The 27,841-nt window shown below is 37.3% G+C and overlaps 1 protein-coding gene across 6 annotated transcripts in view; it reads right to left on the bottom strand.

Moving 5' to 3' along the window:
• Positions 1-27,841, bottom strand: part of Fat3 (FAT atypical cadherin 3) — a 600,104-nt gene that overhangs the window by 398,867 nt on the left and 173,396 nt on the right. The gene's annotated exons all lie outside the window — the stretch shown is intronic.

The following is a 27,841-nucleotide window of genomic DNA, read 5'->3' as shown; positions in this document are numbered from 1 at the left end:
GTCAGCTGTAATTCATAGTCAGTGCTAAAATGCTCTAAGAAGTATTTATTATCTTCTAGACACAATTTACTGCTTTCGATTATTCATTTTTCATTACTGTAGAGAAAGCAAGATTAAATTGTTTCAGAAGCAACTGCTTATATTAATCTTTTAAACACATGCTCCATGTAAAACTCTCTGTCAGGCAAATGGATATAATTCCTGATGCCAAAACAGCCACAGATAAAAGTAAACCAACACTAAATAAAAATAGTTCTAGAATCCCAGATGTGGTGGAAGAACAAGGAGCAGAGAGACTGACAATATGAAGTGGAGGATTCAGAGAACGGGTGGGGAGGAGGGGGATGCTTGAGAGTTCATTTATTAAACCCAGCAAATTTATTCCATTAACATTTTAATTTCAAAAGTAATTTAAATTAGCACTTTATTTAACTGTGAAATTAGATTACCTCTCTGTTTAACATGCAATACACTTACGAACTTAATAAATGACAAGTAGTAAGGTAGGCGTCATATCACATCTTTGAACTCATACAAATTGCATCTCACTGATGCAATCGATTGGAAACAATTGCCCCATTTTACACAACAGGGGCTGGAAACTCAGAGAGGTCAAGGGATGTGCCCGAGGTGACACAATTAATTAATAGGATAGCTAGAACTAGAATCAACTCACAGAGGCAAGCCCTTTCGATTATACCACTCAGGTTATTGCATATTGGAAAGTTTGGGGTTTGGAGACATAGAAACTACCCATAGGCCAAACTTTGCTTTCCATTTTCAATCCTTATTGAAACCCTCCTCAAAAACCTTCAAGACATTGCATTCCATATCACTTGATCTCTGGCCTCTGTTTTTGTTTATTTGATTGACACCTGCACCAGTGACCATTCATTGCATGGAGACACCTCTCAACATTCTATCCCCTTTATTCTCTACATGCTGAAGGCTCTAACTATGAATATCACATCTTAATTGCTGCCTAAGAGCTTTTAGTGATAGCCACATAAGTATACGCTGCTCATGCAGGGCAAGCCAGAAGGGTCGGAGTGAAACTTGTGGAGACCGTCCTCAACCAATGATAGGTAGTCTGAGACTTATAAACCGTGGCTTCCTTACCCTTCAGTTGGGGTAAATCTTCAGTATGTCATGAACAGTTTACCAGAGCTCCCCAATAGCTTTGAACTCTATTTACCCACTTGGGAACCTTCCCTCCCTCACTTCCTTATTTCCCTACTAATGCTTTTGGGGACCATACCCTAATAAAATAGTGTAATTCAATCTTTGCTTCTAATTCTGCGTCTCAGAAAATCTTAGCTAATACAATAACTGAACACCATCCTATGATTCTCTAATTCTGCACAGTTCTCTCCATGCAGAACACTTTTCCCAAGCATATCCACCTTGTCAAAGTTACCCACCCTTCAAGGTTCAGTGCCAATCTCCCTTCTTTCAATGCTCCTTAGCTAACCACCCTGACAGAAATCCACCCATCCAGCGAACCATGTACCTCTCAAAAGCATATTTCAGAAGGTCTTGTATGAGGATATTTACATATGTATTTGCTTCCACTACAATCAGGGACTAAATTATGAATTCCTGGAAGGGCAGAGATCTTGTCATATTTATTCTTGCATTCATTAGTACAACTGTGCATCCATGCAGTAGACAATTGCGAAATGTTGGGGGGGGAAAGTCAACTTTGGAAACAGCCCTCAATAAAACCATGTGTTTCTTATTGAAGGACACTTTGTTATGGAATTTTTGTTCTTATCTTACAGGGAGATCCTGCTTTCATATTGTGGAATGAATATGCTTAATAAGAGAACACATTAGAGAAAGATGCTAAAATACTCTCGATTTTCTGATATTTAACAGTTTTCTATACCTTCCCATAGCTCAGTAATAATATCCTATGTAGTATCAAATCCTAATTATTTGTGTTTTAACTATATTGTGTTTTGAATATGAAATGAAAAATTCAAACAATGAATAAAAGGAACTGGGCATGGTGGCACATGTCTGTAATCCCAGCAGTTTGGAGGCTGAGACAAAGATTGCAGGATTGTGAGTTCAAAGCCAGCCTCAGCAAAAGCATAGTGCTAAGCAACTCAGTGAAACCCTGCTTCTATATAAAATACAAAATAAGGCTGGGGATATGGCTCAGTGGCCGAGTGCTCCTCAGTACCTGGTACCCACCCGCCCCAGGCCCCCCAAAAAAAGAATAAGGAAAAATTACCTTTATTCTGGAAAGACATAGTGGTGATGGTTGTATAATGATAAAAATATATTTAATACTACAGAACTCTACACTTATATAGAACTCTACACTTAAAATGGTTAAAATGATAAATTTTGTTATATATATTTTACTATAATAAATGGAATCATCCATGACACAACCACTTAAGAAAACCATTGCCACCACTTTGGTTTATATTATTTCCAGAGTTTTATGATTGAAAACATAAGGCGAGGAGAGTTGGGGGCATAGCCCAGTGGTAGACTGCTTGCCTGGCATCATGTATGAAGCCCTGGATTCACTCCCTGGCTCAGCAGAAAAATAAAAAAGAAAGAAAGAAAGAAGAAAGAAAGAAAGAAAGAAAGAAAAAAGAAAGAAAGAAAAAAGAAAGAAAGAAAGAAAGAAAGAAAAAAGAAAAAGAAAAGCAAGCACAAGTATAGACCCTCATGAGTTTAAACTAATGTGTGAAATAATTTAACATCTATAATTAATTTTAACTATTTTTCAATTTATTTATTTAGCTTATATTTATTTATCCAAACAAATCCCCATTATTAGAAAATGAAGTTGTTGCTAGTTTTAAATCATTGCTTCTACAAAAGTCTCTAAAATTGGAATTGCCAGGACACATTTTCAAGTTTTCAAACCACCCGCAAAACACAATACTACTTTTAATACTTCCATCTTTAAAAAAGGGTAACTTTCCCCTTTACACACAGCTACTCAATTACTCCCCCTTAGCACAGGGCTACTTATCTCTTTGAATCTGAGTCTGCATCCATCCCTATTTCTGTCTCTTTTTTTTTCCGCACAAATTAAGGCTATCTAGTGCCTGTCATCCTGCCCCTTACCAATAATTGGAGCTCATATTCCATGTCCTGACATTAAGATTGACCACGATCCAGTTTCAAAAATGTTTTCAGAGTTGGCCTCTAGTACTTGCATTCATGCATTACACAACAGAGCCAAACTGCTTCCACTAAGACCCTTAATTCTCTGCTTCTGTTTCTTCCTGGAATATTCTCACCCACCACTGGCACCTGTTAGAAATCTTTTCCTTTTTTTGCAGTCCAGCTCAAAGTGGAATGTTTACTGCCCTTCTCCATAATCCATCAAAACAACTCCTGTTTACTGAGTGTGCATTTCAAGCTTAACAACCAGTGGCAACCATACCTTATTTAACTTCAAACAGGTCTGTAAACCAGACTGAGATAATTGCCCTTTTTTTTAAAAAAAAGATAAGGAGACTGAAACTTGGAAAGGATAAGTAACTTGCCCAAAGATCACACAGCTAATAAGAAAGTGAGCCAGATTCAAATCCAGTTGTTCAACCTCTGATCAATCACTGATAATTAACAATGGGGAACCTGGTTGTGAGGCAAACATCCATAATCCCAGTAATTTAGGAGGTTGAGGCGGGAGAAATTTTAAAGCCTGGGCACTTTGGCAAGACCCTATCTTAAAAGTGTGTATGTGTGTGTCTGTGTGTGTATCTGTGTGTATGTATGTATACAAGTATGTGTGTATAAATACACACACATATATATATCATATATATTATATATAATATAATATATCATATAATATATATATATGTATATATATATATATATATATATATATCATACACACACACATATTTTAAGGCTGGAGACATAGCTTAGTAGTAGGTAGAGCAATTGTCTAGTATAGTATGGTTAAGGACTGCGTTTAATCGCCAATACTGCAAAAATCAAAACAAATGTGCAAAAATTGTAAATTGGCTGTAACTTTTCTTATAGTTAAAATGGGTAAACTTTATTCAATAATCATGGAAGTATGTTCAATTCTGATATTCCATGAGATTTTTAAGAGCAGTTTAAATATTTCCTGTCTCAGTTTTCAAGTCTTTTGCATTTTTCAAAATAAAGGTCAGAGTTTATTTGCTGACTACTCGGAACATTTCTTAGGTAAATAAGTTTTGTCCTGTAAACCAATGAAAAAAAGCACAATATACTAAATAAACATAAAGCATTACTATCACTACTTGTTAGATATCGATCCATTGATTAGAATTCCAGCAAAAATATAACCAATAATGCAAAGAAAGGACTTGAGATAGCACTAGGAAACCAGTATCATAAAACTATTTCTCATGTGAGATGGAAATTTCAGGAGGCTTTTATGAGAAGCATTAAAATACATTAATACGACCTATCCTGATTTCCTTTGGGGGGCTGCTATATGCTATGCCACCTTATCCCGACTTGTGCTCAGGAAGCAGGACAACACAGAACAGGAACCAGAACACAGAGTGGACTTGTCAGAAATTGGGAACTCATAGGCCAAAACAGAACAGATGGACCCCATTGGCACAGGGCACTGAGCCAGAGACTGGTCTTGATGGGACCTCGCCTCAGGGTCTGAAAAGCAGATTTTTACCTTTACCCTTTAGAACAGTGTTTTGCTGATGCCAAATCAAGCACTGAAGAAACAGTTTCAGGATTGGGGCCTGAAATTAGGGTCCCCGAAGTGATGTTGAGTTGACAGTGCTGAAGTCTGAAGGGTGAGAACCTGTTCCTTCACAAAGAAAGCTCTGGCAAAGCTGAGGTATCCTGGGAGTGAAACTGAAGGGACTCTTTTTGACCTGTGAACCCTTAGAATGTGCATGTTGCTTTAATTTATGCATGATTATGCTAGTACTATGAAAATAACTTGACCACACTGATGATGTGAGGACAAGAGTGGCATTTCATTTAACTTAAAATCCTCATCCTGGGTTGGGGGTGTAGTTCAGGGGTAGAACACTCACCTAGCATGTGTGTGAGGCCCTGGGTTTGATCCCCAGCACTTGCCACAGTACCAGGTAGAGAATAGACAATGAAAACACAAAGACAAAAAGAAGAGGAGGGTTTTAAAGAATAACTTCCTTTAAAATCACATCATTGCCTCTGGCTGAGTCTTGTTATTCTCACTCCCTCCAGTAGCTGTCACAGGGCAGAAACCAGGAAAGAGCTGCCCACTGAGGCACTAAAATTTCACCTAGGAGGACACTGGCTTAACCATCATCTGGGTCATACATTGATAAAAATAGAAACAGCTGCATTTAACAAATATTTGTCAGATACCAAGTAATTTGCAAATTGCTACAAGCGTAGTTTCCCTATTCAATCTCCAACACAACCCTGTGAAGCAGGCATTAAGTGACTATGCCACACAGGAAGAAAGAGGCCCAGCAAGGTTAAGGAGCTGTGCTACACAGCTAATTAGCAGCAAAGGCTGATTCTTCCTTGAGATCTGCCTGGCTCCACAGCAGTGCTGTGAACCAGCATCAAAGTCCTAGACCGAGAAATGGAAGGGGGACAGGAGAGATTCGAAGCACCTACATCCTACTTGCAACATGATCAAGGGTGTCTGGAGTGGAGATACTCCCTGGGGACGGGTGGGAGAGCACAAGTTGCCTGACACATTAAATGTAGAAAAAAAAGGCAACCAGGGGATTTTGCAGCCCCAATACTAACACGGGTCATACCGATCACTGATTTGTGAAATATGTGAGACATGAGCCCTTATTATACTTTGGCTGTCAGTAGAAAGGATGCAAATAGCTGTGCAAATGAGATTCTAAGGTAACTGCCTTCCCCCTTGATCCTCTGGCTGGTCACATTGACGAGGCATTGCCAGTGAAGATCATGAGCATCCCAAGCAAGGGGATTTTCCTTTCACTACTGCCTTACTTTTCTAAACTAGGAATTGTTTGAGCTCTGCGTCCGTAGGTCTCCATTAATCCATGATAATATGAGGCATTCTTCTCTCTTGAGCAGCATCCTGTGAAGTTCAACCCTCTCTACCCTAGTTAATGACTTTCCTTAAGAAGCAGTTTTTTGCTGACACTTACAAAATAGTTCATGAAGACACGGAGTTCTCTGGGGATGCTGGTTGCACCCTCTCCTGCCAATCTCAAGACTCAAGGTAGGCAGAGCCCAGTGGGGATGTCAAAATAATCAGGGCTAACTATCTCCCTACCAAAAAAAAAAAAAATACAAAAAAAAAAACTTCATTCACAAAATGCTGCTCACTGCCCTGTTATTTATGCCAGTAGGAAAGAACTGAGAAACAACCCAAAGGTTCCAACACTTAAGACCTAAACAAGTTAATTGTGACTAAATGCATATGATGAAATATTAGGCAAACAGTACACATACATTTATAAGAGGTACTTATTGCCATTGGAAAGTGTTATCTTATTAAATCACCTGGAAGAAACAGCATGTAAAAGTATGTAGTCAATACAATCTTTGTGATTTAAAAAAATTCAGAAAAATGATGGGAAAGAAAATACTCAAAAGTTAATGAGCACACTGTGATCAGATCAGATGCATCATTTTCAATTTCTTCTCTTTCACACATCAAAGACAGTTTCCAAATTATAGTTCTAGAATTTGCAAGTGTTTCCAAAAATAGAAAAAGCAAAAAAAAAATTAAGGAAGTCAACACCCTATAGAAAAAGATCAGCCAGGAAGAAAGAAGAGTAATGAATTGCTTTGAACTTTTTCAGTATCAAAATTGTTTCTTTCTTCAAAGATGCTAGCAAGGTCAAAATTAAATTTCTGCTAAGGATTTACTAGATACTTTGTTGTGGTCTACTGTTCGGCAAAGCTGACTGATGGTTACTTCCTGCAACTTTTCCAAAATCAAAACTCTTTGGTCACTTTACAAACCCCCATAGTTTCTCCTGCAGCAAGAGAAATGGCAACTTGATTAATACTTAGAAAGTTATTTTTGTGGCAATATCTATAGGATAAACAATGGCTCCACAGACAAGCTATTCATAAAGATTTTTCTCCAAATAGTTCATGAACTCATTTCATAAGCTATCAAAATAATTTGAATTAAATAAGTACATACAATGTATATCTAGTCAAAAGCCCAATTAACAAAGTAAGATGTCAAACATTTTTGCTAATTATTTTAAAAAGTCACAAGACCATAATAGTAATATTCAATGAGCTCCAAGCTAACTATAATAAACGTAAATGGTGATAGAACAATCCGGATAAACAGTGCACCCTCAGCAGAGGCCACTGAACATTAAAGGGAAATTTCAGCTGTGTTCTGCCAATCTTCTTTCTTAAATAGTATAATGGTTAGTTTTGAATGACAACTTGGTTAGTCTATGGCATTCAATTGTTTGTTTGGATGCCAGTGTCTCTCAATGTTGCCATAAAGGTGTTCTTTAGATATAATTAATATTCACAATTAGTAGATTTGGGATAAAGCTGATTGACTTTATCATATAGGTGGGTCTCACCTAATCAGATGAAGGCCTTAAGAACAAAGGCTAAAGTTTCCTAAAGAAGAAGTAATTTGCCCTCAAAACACAACTCTATTAAGTCAACAAAAGAAGAGATAACTGTTTCACTTGGACAAATTTTGATATGAAGCTTTGAAAAATTGTTTTTCTTCAAATATTCTAAGAAAACCAAAATTAAGTTTGTACTAAATGTTTCAGCTACTTTGTAGCAGTTTGCTATAAGGCAAAGTCAACTCCTATCGAAATGGTCCACCTGCTGGTCTTCCTTGCCAGTTCCCAAAATAATGAGTGTGTGTATATATATACACACACACACACACACACACACACACACATATACATATATAATATATACATATATACACACATAATATACATGCACAAACACTGTATATGTTTTCAAATGCAGTGAATATTCTAAATATTCTCTAGAGAACACTAATACAGGCAGACTGAGCATATTTCCTAATTAGCTTGCTGCAGTCCCATTTATACTTACTGTCACAATGTAATAAAGAGATACCCCATGTCCCTCTGAAATATATCCTAGTTTGGATGATAAATTTAATGATGACCTTACTTACATACAGAGCTAAAAATAGATTCATGATATTTTGAAGTATTTGATGATATTTCAAAGTAATGATTTCCTTTCACTTACAATGTTTTTCAAACTTCTCAGTGACTCACAATAAAAATATATTTTCTGTCACAGTATAAAAATGACCCTTATGGTGTGTAATGCAATAGGCTGTTTTACTTTTTATTATGTGTCATTTCCAACGCTCTTTCAACCCACTAACTTCATGGCATGACTCGTGGATGGCTTCATAACTCAGTTTCAGCTTAGACCAGTCATATATATATATATATATATATATATATATATATATATATATATATATATATATATATATATATGGAACATGATTTGAGAATGCTTTTCCCTTAATGCTTCTCAAGTTTTCTATGAATGCTATATACACAGAGAGGGGGAAATAAATAACACACAAACATCCTATGGATTATGCTCTCATTACTTTAACTTACATCTCATCTAGTTAATATCCCTGGCAGGAAGATCCATAAAATTTAGATTTGACCACTGGCTATGCAGTAAATGTATTGACAGCTGGTCCAGACACAATACAAGGCACAGTTTCTCTGGCACTAAGTCTCAGCAGCTTTTCATTGCAAACATAATAAAATCCAAATTCACATTCACATTTGAGGCTCTATTTGGCAGCCCGGGCCTCCTTCTCAGCCTTTTGTTCCTCTGGCAGCGCACCCTTAAGCACCTTACAGTCCTCCACCCACACAGGCACTCTTGCCTCCTGCCCTGGCTCTGCTCAAACACTTTGCTTCTCAAGGACTCTCCCAGCTGTCCTCCACCCATGCATGCTCCAAGGCTCTCCTCTTCAAAGTGCATTCAAACCTAACCTCTTCACAGGGCATTCAGAGATGCTGTCAGGGACTGAACAGGTCCCATGTCTCCAAGATGGGAAGTAGCTCAAGCTAAAGGAGCCAAGTTTCAACACCAGCACTTTTTCATCCAAGGTTGCCTCTAGAGACTGAAAAACTGAAGGCGGCCCAAGGAAGTAGGAGCAAGAGACAGGGATGGGGTGGGATGGGGAGGCATAGGCTGCAGGAGGGTCCAGTTCATGAATGAATGAGTTGGCATTCAAACAAGGAAACAACTTGTGGGAAGATGTTATGAAAAAAGAAGGGAGGTGTATCTTTCTGACTGGTCATGCCAAGAAAATTGGATGTCCCTCTGAATGGCATATTCGATGAAATCTGACTGGACTGCCCAATAAACAGTGGCATAAGGGTTTCCTTACAGCTGGGCTAAGGGGCTTATAGAGCAGCATATGGTCTTTAGTGCTAGTCACACCTGCATGCAATACTTTTCTGTCATTTGTGCTGGGACCCAGACACAGGATATACTTTACCTCTAAATATCAGCATTTTCATTTGTCACACAGGGAAGAAAGCACAGCAGCTTAGGAAGTTAGGGACAGGCACAGCTCTGAAGACACTTGGAGGGCTGAGCTCACTTGACTGGCACTCTGCTGGGGGCTCTGTCATTGGCTTTTATTTTCCTTCTATTTTACCAATTCTCCTGCCCCCTTCAAAGTGGAAAGTTGGCAGAGTCTTCAGGAGAACAAAAATACATGATATGGCCAACAAACAGGGAAACGAATCATCAATGTTTTGAGGTTGGTTGTCATTCAATAAAATGCATATTTTTAACCAAAAGACACTGTTTCAGAAAGCTTCCTTTTCAAGTCTGTTTAGAGACAAAAAAATTTAAGATCTCCAAAAGTTGTTCATGCAAATTTCATAAACCCATGTAAGCACACAATTGCTCAATTACCATACACACGGTCACTTGCCAATAAAACAGGAGGAAGCTAAAAGAATAATTCAGATGCCTTATGTAGGCATAGATTGCCTTAGAAACAGACTGAAAGAGATTCAACAGAGAAAGAAACTCCAAACTGAAACCTGTCAATACAAGATCAGACATCTTTTCTAATTAATTTTGCAACAAGAGATAAATAAATAAAAATGTAATCATATTATCTTATCTAGAAATTAAATTCTTTTTTAACATCAAGGCTTTAAGCAATAGTAAACAAATAAATATCAAGCCATCAAAATTAATATAAATTCAAAGTGATATTCAAAGTGATAGTCAAATTAAACATTAAAGTGAAATCTGACTAAAAAAAAACCTCAAGAGTTATTCTTTTAGATGTATTCAAGTAAAACTATCTCATTCAAAGTTCAAAGAGTGTTTTGTTTATTCTCTTGAAAAACACATTTCTATTGAGTTGTTTAATATCAACAGGCAGAAGAATTATTTGGGACAGGAAAATATCAGTTAATGGAAAATGAAAATGTTAATAAATGAAGTCAAACTGGTTATTTTATAAGTACTACTGAAAATACATTCATAGAATAAAAATACCACCACTATGACTGAGCACAATAAACCCATTACTAGTCTTAAATGCTATGTGTGATAGAAATCATTTAAATCAATTGAGTTACTGTTTCTTGCAATTTGATAAAAAAAGGAAAAATAGTGTAATTGGGAAGCAAGTGCTCCTTTGGGAGTTTAAAAATCAGCCAGCTGGGTTTGTAAGTGCACTTGAATCTGTTGGTGTATTTCCCCCTTGTTTAAAAAGAGGAAAGATTTACTGAGTCAAGATGCCAAAGTCCTGAATTTTATATAATTTAAATTATTAGTAAAGCTTTAGTTATGATAGATAGTTCTTTCTACTTCTAACCACTATTTGAGCTGAAGAGTTGAAAGAGAGCTTTTGGGACCAGAAATTTGATGTGAAACCCCACTCAATATTAAGTCACAGGGAGGAAAGAAAAGGGTCTCTAGGGTGCAACAGTGTCCCCAAACAGACTGAGCATCTTTATAGACATGCAATCTTGGTTCTAACCTTTCCTACCACTGCATCTTAAATGAGTGGTCAAAAAGTTTAGCCACTTTTTGGGATAGCAAAAACCACAATGTGTAGATTCAGCAGTAAGACTCTTTCCTTTTATGATTTGTGATTATCATGTATATGGTCCTAATGAATAGGGGTTGGCAAACTTTTTCTCAAAAGGGTCAGATAGGGATATTTTAGACTTTGTGATTCAAATGGTGTCATGGCAAGTTCTAGACTCCACCTGCAAATAGTAATAAACTTTATAAAATCTATTATAACTTTATTTACCCACAGAAGTAAGGGCTTAAAATCAAAACGGACTTTCTGTTTTATTCTGCCTCAGGCATTTTTAAGGAAACAATCTTTCATATAAACAAGTTTCTCATCTTCCTTTAAGACATTGTAAGCTTGTCCTCTAAAGATGGCCAATATCTTATGAGCCAGCAGGCTGTAATTTTGTCATTTAGCCTGAGGAAGGACATGATAACTCAGATAAATTAAGAAGAGTCCAGCTGAAATTGAATCACTACCTCCAGAGTCATACTTATCTCCTTTAAGACTAGTCAGGGGACTCTGCTTTAGTGACAGGTACACAGCTGGAAATGAACAAATACACAACAGCTGCACCAATCACACAACATGGGAAAGGCAGAGAGTGAAAATTAAAAATCCCTGTTACCTTTCTAATTCAACCATGAAGATGATCACTATCCCAATACATCTAAAAAAATGAGATATAAAAGAAATTTGATAAATTCCTCCTATCTCTTCTTAGTATCATACAATTAATCTTTATGGGAATCTTCAGCTTTACAAACCCCCAACTCTCTGCTTTAGGCATCCTATAACATGATTGACTAAAACTGGAGCCCCATGAAATATCCTGGATCTATGTAGGTTAAATAGATGTCTACCACCTGCAACCTACTTCAAGGTTTCCTGTAAGTCATGCCTGTTTAGAAACATGAAATTCCTTTAAATCGTATTTAGGTATGCCTCATAGGGATGACAGTAGGACCAGGGCATAACAACAGAAACATTCAGCTTTTATGAAAGCTTTTTTTTGTGTGGTAATTGAATGCTTACATAAGGAAAATAAGATCCAAAGGTCACAAAAATGATTCGGCCTCCAAAGAAGTTTTTATAGACAGCACCAATATTTGTTCATAGAGTATTAATTGGGGGAAGGGAACAAGAAGCCCATAGGTTATCATTCAGGGAATTTAAATCAGGAATCTGATGGGGAGGTGGGCCAGAGAAAGGCCAAAGTCTAGGTTGAAAACTCTTTGTCTATAATTTTTAAAAGATAGATTAGTGTTTGTCTCGATGTCCAGATATTATAAAATTGTTTTCACTTCAGTTCTAATGACTGCCTAAAAGTTGCAATAGGTACATCTTTGTCTTATAAATACTGAAAGTATTATAAGCATAGGGAATTTGACTTTGTTGTTTATTAATAGCACTTGAGGCAATTTCCAGCAAGATATATCCATAAAAATTTGGGGGTTTTGTGGCTGGTAATATAGCTCAGTGGCAGAAAGCTTGCCTAGTATGTGTGAGTCTCTGGGTTCCATCCCCAGTATGATAAAAAAGAAAGCTCTTGTAAACAGATATTTGATTCAGAAAAGAGTCCAAGTAAATTCCCTAAGCAAACTACATTATGCATTGATCACTGCAGACAGGAGCGAGTACTCTTGGTGGCTGACATTTTGTCTAGAACAGCAGCACTTAAGATGAGTCCTAGGGACCTTCAAGCACAGCGAGAAGGTAGACCTGCCATAAGCCTGTCTTTGCCTAAAGTGCTCATTGCTTTTTGACGACTTGACATGCAAGGTAGCACCTGGAGGACCACCACCAGGACCACATGGCACAGTATCTAATAGATGCCTAGGGTTGTAATGAAGGATATATTTGTTTTATTTTATTGAAGGGAGAGGGAGAGGTTGTTTAACTTCTGAAGTTTGTTGTTCCTGTTATAATTATTCTTAAATAATTTTTTAAAGTAATTTTTTCTCCAGCCTAGTAAGATGGCTTCTTCAAGTTTTCCATTACTTCAAATGCTTTAATAAGTTACAGAGATACTAAGTGCTAACTGCAATGAAGTACCTTAGTTACCCAATGCTATTCTTCTTTCTTTATTAAAACATATTCAAAGTTAGTTTCACAGGTGATGAAATCAGAGTTTAAAGAGAACTGTCCATAGAAACAGCTCATTTTGATCAAGAGGCAAGTGAAAATCCATTAGCTGACCTGTTGAAGGTCATACCCCAATGAGTGAAGCAAAGAAAGAGACCAGAGTTCCTACCTAAGAACTACAGGTAACAACTTACAGGAATTCTTAAGTAGTTTCTGCTTAAGGGAAAAGCACCTTCTAAACCTCCTGCTAATGTCTCCTCTCATACATTCAAAGAGGACTAATCTCCTGAGAAGTAGAAGTGCTGACCATGTTATTAGCAAAGTCATTCTTTGACAGTAGGTGTTCTGTTGTATTGTTTTATATTTAAATATACTATAAATCAGTTCTTTTCCATCAAGAGTGGTTTATGGTAATCTGGTAATCTCAACAATTCAGGAGGCTGAGGCAAGAGGATCAAAAGTTCAAGGACAGCCTCAGAAACTCAGCAAAACTCTTTTTCAAACTAGAAAAATAAAGAGTCTCTGGGTTCAATCCTAGAAAGAAAGATAGAGAGAAAGAGAGAGTAGTTCAAAGTTAAGATACATAAAAACTCTACCTTTGCAATTTTCTGCCCAAAGTTTCCCATCCTGTACCATTTGTCTTTCTGTTGAGTTCCTATCAACCTGTCACATCACTGCAGACATCACTTCTTCTCTGAAGACTTTTGATTCACTCACTTTTCCAGGAAAGATAAGCGTGACCTCTTCTAAGAAAATTCTCTTACCTTATGCATATTTCCATGACTATCCATGCACAACACTATTTTGTAATTTCTCATTTACATACCTGTCTTCCTATTACATAATATGTGCTAGGAAAGCAGAATCCATGTCTTCTCATTTTAGTATCTCTAAAACCTAGTACAGCATCTAAGAGGTACCCAATCCTTGGTTTCTCATGTTGAATTTGAGAGTTTATTATGTTGGATCAAGTCCCTTAAATAAGGTTAATCATCTAATGAGAAACACAACCCTGTTACCAGCTGACCATGAACTCTTTCCCACAGCTGTGATTTAGAAATAGCTTGCATAATTTGTTAGTTTTTTAAAAGTAGGAGCTAAACAAATACAAAATCACCATTTAGTTTCAAGAACTAGGAAAACAGCAGTTGTGTAAAAGCAATGATAACTTAAAGTTCACCTTTAAATACACACATACACACACACACAAAAAAAAAAAGCCATAGAATGAAATAATTGCCTCAATACCCTCTTTATCCTTCATTCCCCTGCCAGGTCCAAATTTTGTCCTGCCTGACTGGTATTTTCCAAGGCACACATCCAAAATGCCTTGGCCAGATGCCTTAGAACACGGCCTAGCCTCCCTCCAGCATCTGTCCTGGTGCCCATCCTCGCTCTAACCAAAGGTCAAATACATCAATCTTTCTCAGCAGGGTGTGGACAGATCTGCACCTGTAAAGAATACTAGAGGAGCTATCAAGAGAGGGTCTTTTCAGTTTTTCTGTTTTTCCTCTTAACCAGGACTTTCTAAACAAAGGCCTCCTACAAGTGACCTCACAGTGCACTTAAATATCATTTGTCTGGCAATATTTCTGGAGTAGATTGCTAAAACATTTACTGTGTTCCAGGGACTAGTGACAGTTTCCTATTTGAACTGTTTCACATCCCAATGCAAGTCAGTGTTGTATAGGAGCTAAAGCATTGATAAAGTCTGTAACTAATCTGAACCAGGTGGCTTTTCCAGTGATTTCTCACATATACTTAGGATAACTGAATATTCATTTTCCCAACTAGAAAAGAAATATATAAAATGCACTGACTTGAGAGCCATACACACTAATTATCACTAATGTTAACTTGCAAAATTCTGAAAACAAAAAAAGAGATTGCATAGTTCTGACTAACTGTGAGAAGATGGTTGGCTCTGAAATGCAAGGAGTAAGTTCAAAACAAAGCAAAAATTCTTACACTGGAAGATTTGTACTTTTCTCAGGATCGTTACTCATACCCTTTTCCATCTTTAATATGGTTGTGGCTATAAGAAATCATATTTCTGGGTCCAATTTGAGCATTACAAAGCCATCAATACAAGGGAAACCCCTCAAAATTAGTCTTAGACTTTGGTTGCCTTGAACCATCTGCCAGCATGTAGATGTATGCCTATTGATATTTTTGGTCCTTGCTGTCACTACAAATGTTCTTTTTTAAACCATGACAATACACAGTCACTCACATCTGAAGCATGGAGGGAGACTAAGGCTAGGGAGATCCACTCTTCTGAAACTGTGGCCAACATGAGGTAAGTCCAATGCAATTCTGCTGCTCCAGTGATTCAGGGGGACATAGTAGTGAATAGCCTGAGGCATCTGTTCCCACTCCAAGGATGCTGATTCCATGCCCATCCTGATTCAGATGTGCCAGGAACACACAAACATGTAGGAATGCAACACCCAAGGCATGTCACACATAAGGAAGCTGATCAAGCTGTGGAATGTCACTGCCCAGTAATTTAGATCAGATGAGAACCCATTTCAAATTGTGAAATGGCAGGATTATTTGAGGATTCTAACATGTAAGGAGAACAGGACACTATGGCTAATTTGCACTGAAATTGGCAAGAAAATCTACTCCAAGCCTTCCCACTTCGCCCCTGCACCACCACCACCACCACCATCACCAGCACCATTGGCACCGTTGTGAATAGAGAAGAAAGTTTTGCATTTTTCAATTCAGAATGTTTTGCAGCAATGTTGTTACTGCAAAAACATTGAAATACAAGCCAAATTTATCAAAGTAGGTATATTCTTTAGATTTTTTTTTAAAGCCCAGTTACAAGAGGGCAGTATGTATGTTCTCATGCAGAGAAAATCATTCCTTAATTATGTACAGCCTTTTCAAACATATTTCCAAGAAGGAAAACCATCCAAGTTGATGTGCTATAGTTTTTCTAGGCCAAGAAGTAGCAGAAAAATGCAAAACTGATGCAACACATTGTAAAGAACATGAAATGACAGTATAAATTTTAAATAAAATTTTATGAAATTAACTAATCGAATTTTTCAGTGCAAAACATCCAGTGCTTGAGCTTGGCAAAATGAAAATTACCTACAAGGTCTAACTTTCTAATTTACTTCAAGTATCCTACATTGACCAGATCACCAAATCCACTGTGATAAGCATCAAGCTCTTGCTCACTAGTTTCTGGGACCATCTTGGTTTCTAGGAGAGCTCCTAGTACCCTCTTTATGCTTTGGTGATTTGTGGCCATGTTTGTTAGTGATCTCTCCAAGATTGCTTTTAAAGAAGTGAATTTTTACTCAGAGTAAACCCTAAAGATAGAAAAAAATATGTAACAAGGCTAGTAAATGATATTCCAGTACACAGCATGAGGAAATCATAAAGACTGTTCATCCCAAGTCCAGCAGCAACCCATCAAAAACAGATGCATCCAGTAACACTCTCAGACTTCTTCTCATAGAATGCAAACCAAGGACCATAGTATGTCTGTTTCTATGGCAACACTGAAAGGGACACAGGGTGTTAGCATCACACATAGGGACACAGGACCCAAGTTATGAAGAGATTGGTCCAACAAAGTCGCATCTGCTTCATGAGAGGCCCATTGAGACTAGTCATATCTTCATCTCAGTTCTTCTAAGGACAGTTATTTAGTCTCCAACATGTTGCAGACTCCTGGATCAGAAATTTTACTTTCCTGCCTGTCAACACACATGGAAATAATGTTCCTGGTGAAAACACAAAATGATTATATAGAAAACTATCTTAAATATTCAACTTTGTGCTATTCGGAAAACCTACCCCATATTATTTCCTTTATAGTTGCTTTTACTTAAAGCAGGAAAAAAACTGCAATTCTAGACTTCCTGTAGAATATGGCCAAGAAACTGTATAGAGAAGGCCAATTTAGAATTACAGAGTTCTCAAAACTGAACCTACCTTTTGTACCTACTCATAGAAATATAAACACAAGAATGTGGAAAGAGCATAGATATTTGTAGTTGAAGATTAGATGGATGTTGTCAAAATGCAGTGGGGCTAGCTGAACAAAATGATCATGATGGAATAAAAGGCACATATGAGAAAAATAGTCAATAGACATAAGTCATCTCTACCATTTGCTAAACACCTATCATGTTCTCTTATAGTAACACTTTATCATCACAATCAATTCAATGGTAAATGGATGTCACTCTCCCTATTAAACAGACAAGGACAGCCCACCATGCCCTCTATCTGGACTAATTCTCCAACCAATGTGCTGTCAGACAAAGAAGGACTCCTTTGTTGAGATTATAGATTTTACAAAGTGTGAATCCATTCACATGACATGTTGGAAATGGAAAAATTATGGAGCCAGTGAAAAGATGAGTAGTTTCTAGGCATTGGGCAATGAATAGGAAGAGAACAATAGATTTTTAGGGCAGTGAAATTACTTTGTATGTTATATAACAATAGATGCATGACATTATATTATATTGCCCAAACCCATACAACATGAAGAGTGAACCCTAATGTCAACTACAAAAATTGTGTGATAATGAAGAGTCAGTGTAGGTTCCTCATCCAGAAGAAAAGCACCACTGTGGTAGCAGATGTTGATGGTAGGGAGGCTGGCATGTGAGGGGGTCAGGCAGCATGTGGGAAATGTCTGTTGTTCTTTTAATTTTTCTGTGAATTTAAAACTACTCTTAAAATTAAAATAATTGTATAAATTCCCACCTAATAGCTAGATTTTTACTCTTTATTAAGAAAAATTAAAAAGATAAAGTAACATATTTTGAATTTTATTAATCCTAATACAATCAAATATGTTAAAGGAAAAAAAATAATCTATGTGGGAATCTAATGGTAGTTATTTACTCTCCAGGCCCTATTGGTTCCTTGATAGATCCAGGAATCTTCCATGAGTCCCAGGACAAAGGTATAAAAATACTATCCTACACTCTGCTACTTCTCAAGGTAAATTCTCAAAAAGAAAAAACAGCATGTGGGGCACTAAGATGGTCATCCACTCTGCCTGCAACACACTGTAGCACAGGTTAGCTTCAGTCTTTATAACTTTGGAGAAATATAGAAAATTTGGGGAAAGACCAGAGAAGAGCAATGAAGATGATAAAACAGTTGGAAGGTAAGAGAAGACTGACAAATGATTATTAATTAGAATCGGATAGAAAAGACTGTGGGGAACTTAATATCCTCCTTGAAATATAGCAAAGGCTATTATACAAAATATGATCACCATGATTCACAATTCCACTGAGAACAAAAACAGAGGAAATGGGCTTATGTGAAAGCAAGATGAATTTAGATGAAATAGAAAGTAAATATTTCATTCTAAGGGCTGGAGTCACTAAAAGAGTCAGCACTTTAAGGAATTTTTGAAGTTTGTTTTCCTGCAGTGCCTACTCATATTCTGCCTGCTTCTCCTGCCTAAGTAAAACATAGTATCCTCCAAGAACACCTTGTTTCTCTTCTTCTATGTTTGTATTAGTCATCTTTTCAATGCTATAACCAAAACATCTAAATTAAGTTTATTTGATTTCACAGTTTTAGAGATTCCCAGGCACTCCTGTGTGAGAAAGGTGCCACAGGAATCTCTTCTCAAAGGAATTTTTTACTGTTACTCCTTGAACCTGCAAAGGGTGTAGTCTTCAATTCCTGAGATTCCTTCAAGCCATCTTTTCTATTGCCTTTGTGTAAAGTATTTAACCTCTCTTTAATTACAATAATATCTTCAATAATCACACCTTTCTTAGTGCCAGTTTTACATGCATTTTTTTTTTCTGGCCTAACTACAAGATTTTTAAATCCTCAGCTCTGCCCTTTGCTACTGATTCTCACAGTAAAGCTGGCTAAAAACTTCCATAAAAATCCATGCCACTTACAGACTGCTGTGCTGCCTTGACATTTCCTCAATTAGTCCATTATGTTTAAATTCAGCCTTATATAAAGTCTTGGGACATGGGTGAAATGTAGATATGTTATAGTCTAGCAGAGAACTTGAATGGACTCTAGTCTAATTCCAAATAGAATCTTTATTATCCTCTGAATCCTCAGGAACACAGTTTTTACTGTCTGCTTTCTAGTGTTGTGGATTCCCACCAGAATTATACATTAAAATCCATTTACAACATTCCCAAGCTTCTCCAGCATGCATATGCAAAATTTTCCAAATTCCTCCTACAAACCAGCTTCAAAGGCTTCTGAACCACATAATCAGTTTAATCACAGCAATGACCCCATTTTTTTTCATATCAATTTCTGTGTTAGTAAGCTTTTCATTGCTATAACTAAAATACTCTATAAGAACAATTTAGAGGAAAAAAAATTATTTTAGTTCACAATTTTATAGTTTCAATGCTATAACCAAAACATTTGATTTCACATTTTTAGAATTGGTCAACCAATTTCATGCTCCAGGCCCAAGATGATGTGGGGCATCATGGCCAAAGGGAAACACAGAGGAGCATATTCCACACATGGTAGATGAGAAGAAAAGACAGAATGGTGAGGGAGGATAAGGAAGATGAACCTTTCCAGAGCATGCCCCTAGTGACCAAACTCCTTCAGTCATAACCCACCTATCACCCAGTTAGTTCATTCAAACTAGGATAGACTTATTAGGTTACAGCTTTCACAAGCAAATCATTTCAAATCTGAACATTCCTGCCTTACCACAGGAGCTTTTGGGGAACATTTCATATCCAAACCATAACAACACTGAACAAAAATAGTGTTTCTCAAATTTTAGCAAGTTTCAGTGTTACTGTCAGGAGTCGGGATCTGGTCCTTGTTCCACAGAGTCAAAGAATGAACACTGTGGTAAGCAAACAAAGAGGAATTTTATTGAAAAGCAAAGTGAGAGAAAGATTCAGAACTCCAGTGAAGCATGCTTGGGAAGGGCAAGCGTGCTATTTAAATATTAAAGCACTTTTCTTTTTAAAGGCACCTAAGGAGAAGTTGATAAACTCTTCTTGATGGTTTTTGATATTTCAATTGTCCTGAAATGGGAACAGCTAGATTGTGGAATATGCATTTGCTTTGGGCAAGATGGACATTCATGCCCTTTCTGAGAAATAGGAACTGTCTTATAACATGTTAAGACATATTAAAATGCCTATCCTTATGTTTGACCTCTTGTTGACCTTTACTGCCCTTTCTCTGCTTTCCACTGCCTCTCCTTTTCTATCTCATTAGTATTATTGTTTGTTAAAATACAGGTAGCTGGGCTTTCCCCCTAAAATTGCATGTGTGATAAGCTGCAGGCCTAGAGGCACCTTCAGACACAATGAAACAAACACTATCATTCCTACTCTTACCTCATAACAATGCATCCACACTTCTGTGAGCATTGGACACTGCTCTTATACCACAGAATTTTATATACTTCACTTGAGACTTTGGTCTGATTAGACTTTGAAATTCCCCCAATGCCTAAGTTGGTGCCCTGAAGATGTTAGGGATCAAGAAACACTGTCTTTAAACTCCCCCCCCCAAAAAAAAAACATATGGTCAAATATGTTGTCTAGAGATTGTCAATGATTTTATCATTTCATATGTATTTCTTTGCCCTGTTCCTCTGCATAAGTGACTCTATAGCTTTAAGATCTTCTCATCTATGTGTATGAAATTATTCCACATACTAGCTATATCTGACATTCACAATAAAGAAAAGAGAAGAAAATCTACTCTGATGTATGAAAATTTCCTTCCCATAAGGTTTATTTTTTCTCATTAGAGTTTTGGCATATGTCCCCAAGATTATATTCCAAGAAAATGGCAGGAAAGGAGCCATACTTTTTATTTATTGTTTATTTTCCCTAACTCTGGCAGGGAGGCCAGGGAGGTCAATGAGCAAATAAGAACCTGGCATGTCTGAAATCATGCTGGTTACAGATGAATTCTGGGCCAGAAACTGATCTGGAAAATTATTGTGTACATTTACCTCCTTTTCCCATTAGCTACTTAGCTTACTTATTGACTAAGAACAAAAAGAAAAAAAAACACAAAAAAAATTTACAGCAGCAAAATAAGGATCCCTTAAAGAAAAAACTGGAGTATGTCTCTTGGGCTTCAAGTTAACTCAAGTTGACTAAACAAAGGTAGTTTTGATTTTGTATGCCTAGCACCAGGGCAATATATCATAATGTCTCAGATGTGTAGAAGCATGGTTAAAATCCTACTTTCCCTCAAATAAGCCTGAGAGTGATTCTTCACACTAACACACACACACACACACACACACATCATTAAAAAAATTAAAGTACAATGCATTTTTAAATAGCTACATACTAGAATTAGCAAAAGGGTGAAGAAGGCAGAACAGATCATAGCACAAAAGATTTCTGGATGTTTGAGTCCCATAGCTGCAATACATCTGATGATAAACAGATCACCCATCACCACACACAGAGCAGATATAGTCTTAATCCTAAAAAGATCCTCAGGTCAAAGAAATCTAAGAAGTAGGCTTTTAAAAATTTCTTTACATTTTGACCCTTGCTTATTCCATGCATTTTTTTTCTCTTTTTCCACAATCAAACAATGTATGCCCCTTGTTTACCTTTGCTTACAAATGGATAGATAAACCAAGACACTGGCACAATTTAGTCATCAAAAAGATTACATCCATTTCACTACACTCTATTCAGGAAAATTAAAGGTCTGTTATTCCAACTGTGGTATGGAACACTGTCTGAGACTGGCCAAGCACAAAAGAATATGAAAAAGCTGAGTCCACCTCATCTAGGAACCACAGCAAGAAGCAACTCTGAGCTCTAAGCTCTACCCTGCAATCACACTGGCTCATAACTGAGAAATATGGTCATTATCTCATGGAACTGATCTAATTTTGTACTCAATGCCCTAAAATAAAAGGTTTCTTTTGAATACCAAATTCAAGGACTGAAACCAAAAAAAAAAAAAATACTATAACAATTTGACAGCACTTTAAAGCATGGCTTTTTTTTTTCCTCCCTCCTGTCACACTGAATAGCACCAACTGACAACTACTCCACAGGCTGAATGAATGAAAGAAGATGCGTTTGCTGAGCTGAGGAAATTCCACAGATAAACCGTAGCTGAGGACTGATATTAGCTCATTAGCGAACAGGGCACAAGTAGCATATTTAACAAAAATCTACAAAGGTATTGAAATGCAGTTGCATGTACACATGATGATTTTTTTTTTCCTTAAGTACGGGGGGAATATGCTTATTTCTTTAAAAATGTTGATGCTCCGCTGTACTGATATGTTTATATATATATATATATATATATATGAAAGCTTCATTAATTTAAGTTAATAAAGCAAGCTAATATACTGTGATGACATTTATTAACATCTGTGCTAAAATCATGAATAAGAATTATACATAATGCTGGGCCAGAGACACTTAATTTCAAATACCATGGATAGAAAGCCCAGAGAAGATGCAGAATTTTTCCTCATGAGACTTATTTGCAGCACAGGAAATAAAAACAACACTTCTATACATAATGTTTAATTCATTAACAGTTGACAGGATTATTAAAGAAAAATATTTAAAGATGGGCATAATATTAAAATGGAATTCTGCTGAAAATTATTCCATTTTATTTTCTCATCAAAGCAAGTCCTCTGCCTAATCCCATAATTTGAAAGGATAGAATTAAGGTCACTCTCTCATTTACTGAAATCGTTAAAAATGCCTTCCTTGGCATCAATATGCCATCATTTCCATAGGAATCACTGTGCTTGCTTATCTGTTCATTTTCTCAAAGTCGCCACTAATTCAGATAGTCCACGTTCATATTTGATCCAGGCTTCTGAAGGTTTTTCTGTCCTCCTGAAAAATGATCCAGTTATCACTGAGAGGGGCATCAACATCAAAATGTTCCTGCAAAGCTTGAGCCTAGCCTCATCAGGCAAAGGGGGACAAAATCCGTGTGTGCATAATGAAGTGAGGGGGGAGGTGCAGGGCCCGCCCTTGGTGAATATCCACTCTGTGCTCTGTCCTGAGTGAGGTCTTCCATACAGTGATTTAACTCACTGTAATCTCCTGAGTCAGGCTGTGATTATAACAGACATGGGAGAGTCAGGGGAGCTATGGGGTTGAGGGCCTAAACAACTGGCCAGAAGCCAAGCAGTTGAGCAGAGAAAGAACTGAAGTTCAGGCCTAAGTTGTCCCACTACTATAGACTGGACTGTTTCTCATCAAAGTTCATATATTGAAACTCCAACCTCCAAAGCCACTGGAGTTGAAGCAAGGTCCTATCGAGGGGTAATGTGGGTCAAGCAAGGTCATAAGGGTGGATCCCAATCTGACAAGATTGGTGTCCTTTGTCACTTGCTCTCGCTCTCTCTTCTAGAGTGATTAGAAGAGAGGCATGTGAGGATGAAACTGTCATCTTTCTACAAGCCAGGAAGAGAAAAACTGAGTCCTGCTAGATCCTTGATCTTGAACTCTCCAATTTTATTGTGAGAAGATACATTTCTGTCAGGTGAGCCGCCAGTCTGTGTTCTGTTGCAGCAGCCTGAGCACACTGCTCCCTCTCCAGCTCTTCCTTGCCCCTCTGCCTCCTGGGATGGAAGGCTCATTCCCCATCAATTTCAGCAGCAAAAGCTTCCCTCTGATCCTCCTGGTCCTTCATTGTCTCCTTATTAGCAGCATCCATATGAATGAAATGTGTGATTCTGCAGGAGGCTCATCATAATTTAACAAGAATTAATGTCCTCTTATTATAAAGGACCCTACAAGCCGCTGCTTAACAGTCAGCAACAACTGGAATTAATTCGTGTCAGATGAACATCAAGAAAAATCCATTTATGACCCTGAAGTCATGAAATTTAGCATAATTACACATGCTCTTGTTTGGGTAATTTTTTCTCTCCTCATTAAATTAGGTGCTTATGTTAGATTTCAATCTGATCAATCCTGACTAGTTGTATTTCTGTAATCAAAGGCATTTCCTCTCAAATCAACCCAGAGTGACACAGGCAAATTACAGTAAATGCATGAACTAAAGCTAAGGTACCAGCAACACGGTAGTTAGGAACACATCATGGATATCAGGCAAATCCATTCTAAATATTTATTCATGATATAGCTCAATAAATATTGATTAAGCACCTGCTATTAGATGGTGTTCTAGGTGCTTTGAAGATGTAAGAAGTGGAAAGACAGAATTTTAAGAAGCTCTAAAAGAATTGTGCCTGCCTGTGTCCCCAGCTCCTAGTATACTGCCAGGCACTTGCCATTCACTCCATTTCTAATGGGAAATAAATCAAACACATTGTCTCAAAAAAGCTCTCTTAAATGTGACTAGTCAGTCTCCATCTTTCTATCTAGTCAGTCTCTTTCTATCTTAAACAATCTGCCACTTCTTGTCTCTTGCAATATCTCCCAAAGAATGTTTCTATACAATAGAATCACCTGGATTACGCCTGTGTAGAGATGGTACCATGAAGTTGGTATCTGGCAGTTTGAATAGTTGAGTTTCACCTTCAAAAATGTTTCAACTCCCATGGCCCTTTACTGTGACGATTTCCCTGAGGCAAGGTTATAACATATTACAAAGAGAAATTTAAAAAATCATTGGCTTGACAGCTTCTTGAGAAAACAGAGCCTTCCCTACCCTCATGCTCTGTAGGATAGATTCTTCAACTGGCCAGGAAACAGATGCAACCTGGGCCAGTTTAGCATTTACTTAGGAGGATACATCTATCCAAGACACATTGGAGATTTCAGTCACCTGGATTTCAGACACACCTGGAATCTGCACATTGGGGAACAACTGTGATTTACTGTTACTGGTTTCTGGAAAGCAGCTGAAATCAAAATGCTCAGGCCCACATGGAGTATCTTATTGGTAGGAACTAAGTAAGTTATCTGTCTCTTTTAAAACAGTTCTGGAAGCTCTCTGCAGTCTGTACAGCTTCCATGCCAGCAAATTAATCACGGTCACAAAGCAAAGATACCATATTATACTCAGAGAAACAAGAAGACTGTTCCCTTGGTTACTCTAATTTAGGAGGCACTAAGGTATTTATTTAAGAAAGGAACACTTAGGAATGAATTTTTAAGTACCCCTTATGTGATAAAGATACAATTAGAGAGGAAATATATAAACTCCTACTAAAGTATGCTTTTATCAGGGCCTGGGGTAACACAAGGAATCAGAAACAAAATAGATCTCATTCTCTAGACCACTAAAACAACTGATTTATCAGAGAACAAGACAATCTCCCTGTGAACATTAAGACAAAACCATGGAAAATATGGCTCAAAAAGTAAAGGGCCTCCCTATTATAACTTTATTGCTTCTTGATTTAAAAAAAATAAAAATTGAACTCTTAGTGGAGACTAGAGAGGATATGTAAGCAGCACTGTATAAGTAAAAAAAAAACAAATACAAACAAGTGTGAAGCTTTAAATTTTTTAATTTTTTAGATTTTACAGAATAGAACTTATTTCAAAATTTACTCAGTACTGAGAAAAAAAGATCATATTTCAAACTTCAAGAATATGTCTTGAAATATTCAGGGTTTCAAAATGTTCACAGATTTAACTAGAAATTTGGGGAAAAGCTCAAAACAAAACAATTTTGCTGAAAACAGATTCAAATGCCATTGTATTGAAAATTTTATATTTCTGTAAATTGCTTAAGGACATAACATTTCTAGCAATTTTCTTGCCTTACCTCCTTATCCACTATTTAAATATATAATATTTTTTCTAAAAGTTCTCGAACTGATGAATGAATTTTAACATATGAACTGGGACCTTGATGTAATGCCATCCTTAGATGCCATTGGAAAGAGTATTCTATGAGACCACTGCATAGAAAATTAGTAGTAGGGCTTATGAATAAGTGGACCACAATGAATTTCAGATTACACAGGTGCTATTCTAACAATGACCCCAGGTATATCCTCAATGATGGTTTGTTCCTCTAGGACACTTGGTGGTGGCAATTCCCATGATCAGCATAATATATGCACAAGAAAGAGAAAGCAACCGTTGTACATGGAATAAACCATCTGCCAAACAGGGTATCTCTGGCTAAGGAGAAATGGTCATGATGAATACACTGAAAGGGGCATTGAATTAGTCAGGGTTTCCAGAGATACAGAATAAACATACACATGTGTGCACATGCATGCACAGACACATATACAGAAATTTATTGTGAGGGGTTGGCTCACATGATGTAAAGACTGAGAAGGCTCAGGATCTGCCATCCGCAAGCTCAAAGCCCAGGAAAGATGATGGAATAGTTCTGGTTCAAATACATAAGTCTGAAAACCATGGAAGCCAATGGTGTAAATCTCTATCTTAGTCCAAACACTCCAGTACCAGGACTGCCCATGTTCAAGGACAGCAGTAGATGCAAGTCCCAAGTCAGAAGAAAGAGCAAATCCATAGTTCCTCTGCCTTTTAATTTTGTCTGAGTCCTCATGTATTGGAAGATGTCCACCCACAAATTCAACACAACTGCTGTATAGACTGCAGTGAGTTTCCAGAATCGTTTTAAAAGAATGGGGAACTGAGAACTTTGGGTAAAATAAAAAGGATGAAATGAAACAATTCAAATGCTAGTCTCTTTCAGAAACATCCTCCAACACATCCAGAAATAATGTTTTGCCAGCTATCTGATAAAATGTCTGGCTTAGCCCCGTCAAGCTGACACATAAAATCAACCATCAGAGGAATCAAGAAGAGCTGCCAGTAGGCAGCTTCAACTCCCATATGGGTCTTGATGCCGTGATCTTCACACAATGTGGTTAGTCTGTGACCAAACAGGCTAATTTTCAGTGAGGATCAGTATTTGGAATTTGATGAAGATGGATCATCCACTATAAGTTTTCCAGTGTATTTTATTTTGGATTGTATTCTCCCAGCTCTGTGTTATTCTTCCTCCTGCCTAATAGAATTAATAACTCCTCTTGGGCCTCCTATGCCCACTTATAGTTTGCACTAACATAGCACCTGTCAAGGTGTATTGTCATTACATACATGTGTCTTTCTAGCTGCAAATTTCCTTGATGGCAATAGTCATGTCCTTTTAATACCTGCACTGTGGATGGTACCATTGGGACTGTTCAGAATAGACACTTGAGGTTTGTTGAATGAATAAATTAATGAGTGAATTCTTGAAAGTTTCAAATCCTTTATTTGTCTTGCTTTGCAGGATAGAATCCCTAGCAGACTTTTCCCATGCTTATTTTCCATTTCTCTTCAATACAGAATTCTCCCTCCAGATGGAGTAGACTGTAGCATCCAATGCCCTGCACATTCCTACCTGAGGGCCTTTAGCAATGCTGCCGCCCTGACTGAGAACATGGATATGGACTCCACCACCTCTTCCAATGGCAATTCTGAATTTAAAGGCCCAAATCTCTTTTATTTTATCTTCCTAGACTATACCTGACTCTCACTTCTAAATTCCTACTGTTAGGAGTTAATATCTATAATATCCACCAGGCATGTACTCACACAGTGCAATGATTAGTTATCTAGCTTTCCGTTTGGGGTGGGGGAGCTCTCAGATGTTCCAAAGGGCAACCTTCCTTCTTCTGAATAAGAGGAAGAAAGGCTAGATCAGGGAAATAGCCAGCCAATGAGAAATCGACTAATTAAATCATTTAAGAAGACAACACTGAGTGGGGAACTGAGAACGTTGGGTAAAATAAAAAGGGTGAAAGAAACCAAAAAA

The sequence above is a fragment of the Ictidomys tridecemlineatus genome, chromosome 4 (assembly GCF_052094955.1).
Source record: "Ictidomys tridecemlineatus isolate mIctTri1 chromosome 4, mIctTri1.hap1, whole genome shotgun sequence".
NCBI lineage: Eukaryota > Metazoa > Chordata > Mammalia > Rodentia > Sciuridae > Ictidomys > Ictidomys tridecemlineatus.
This window is presented reverse-complemented; position numbering and strand designations above follow the sequence as displayed.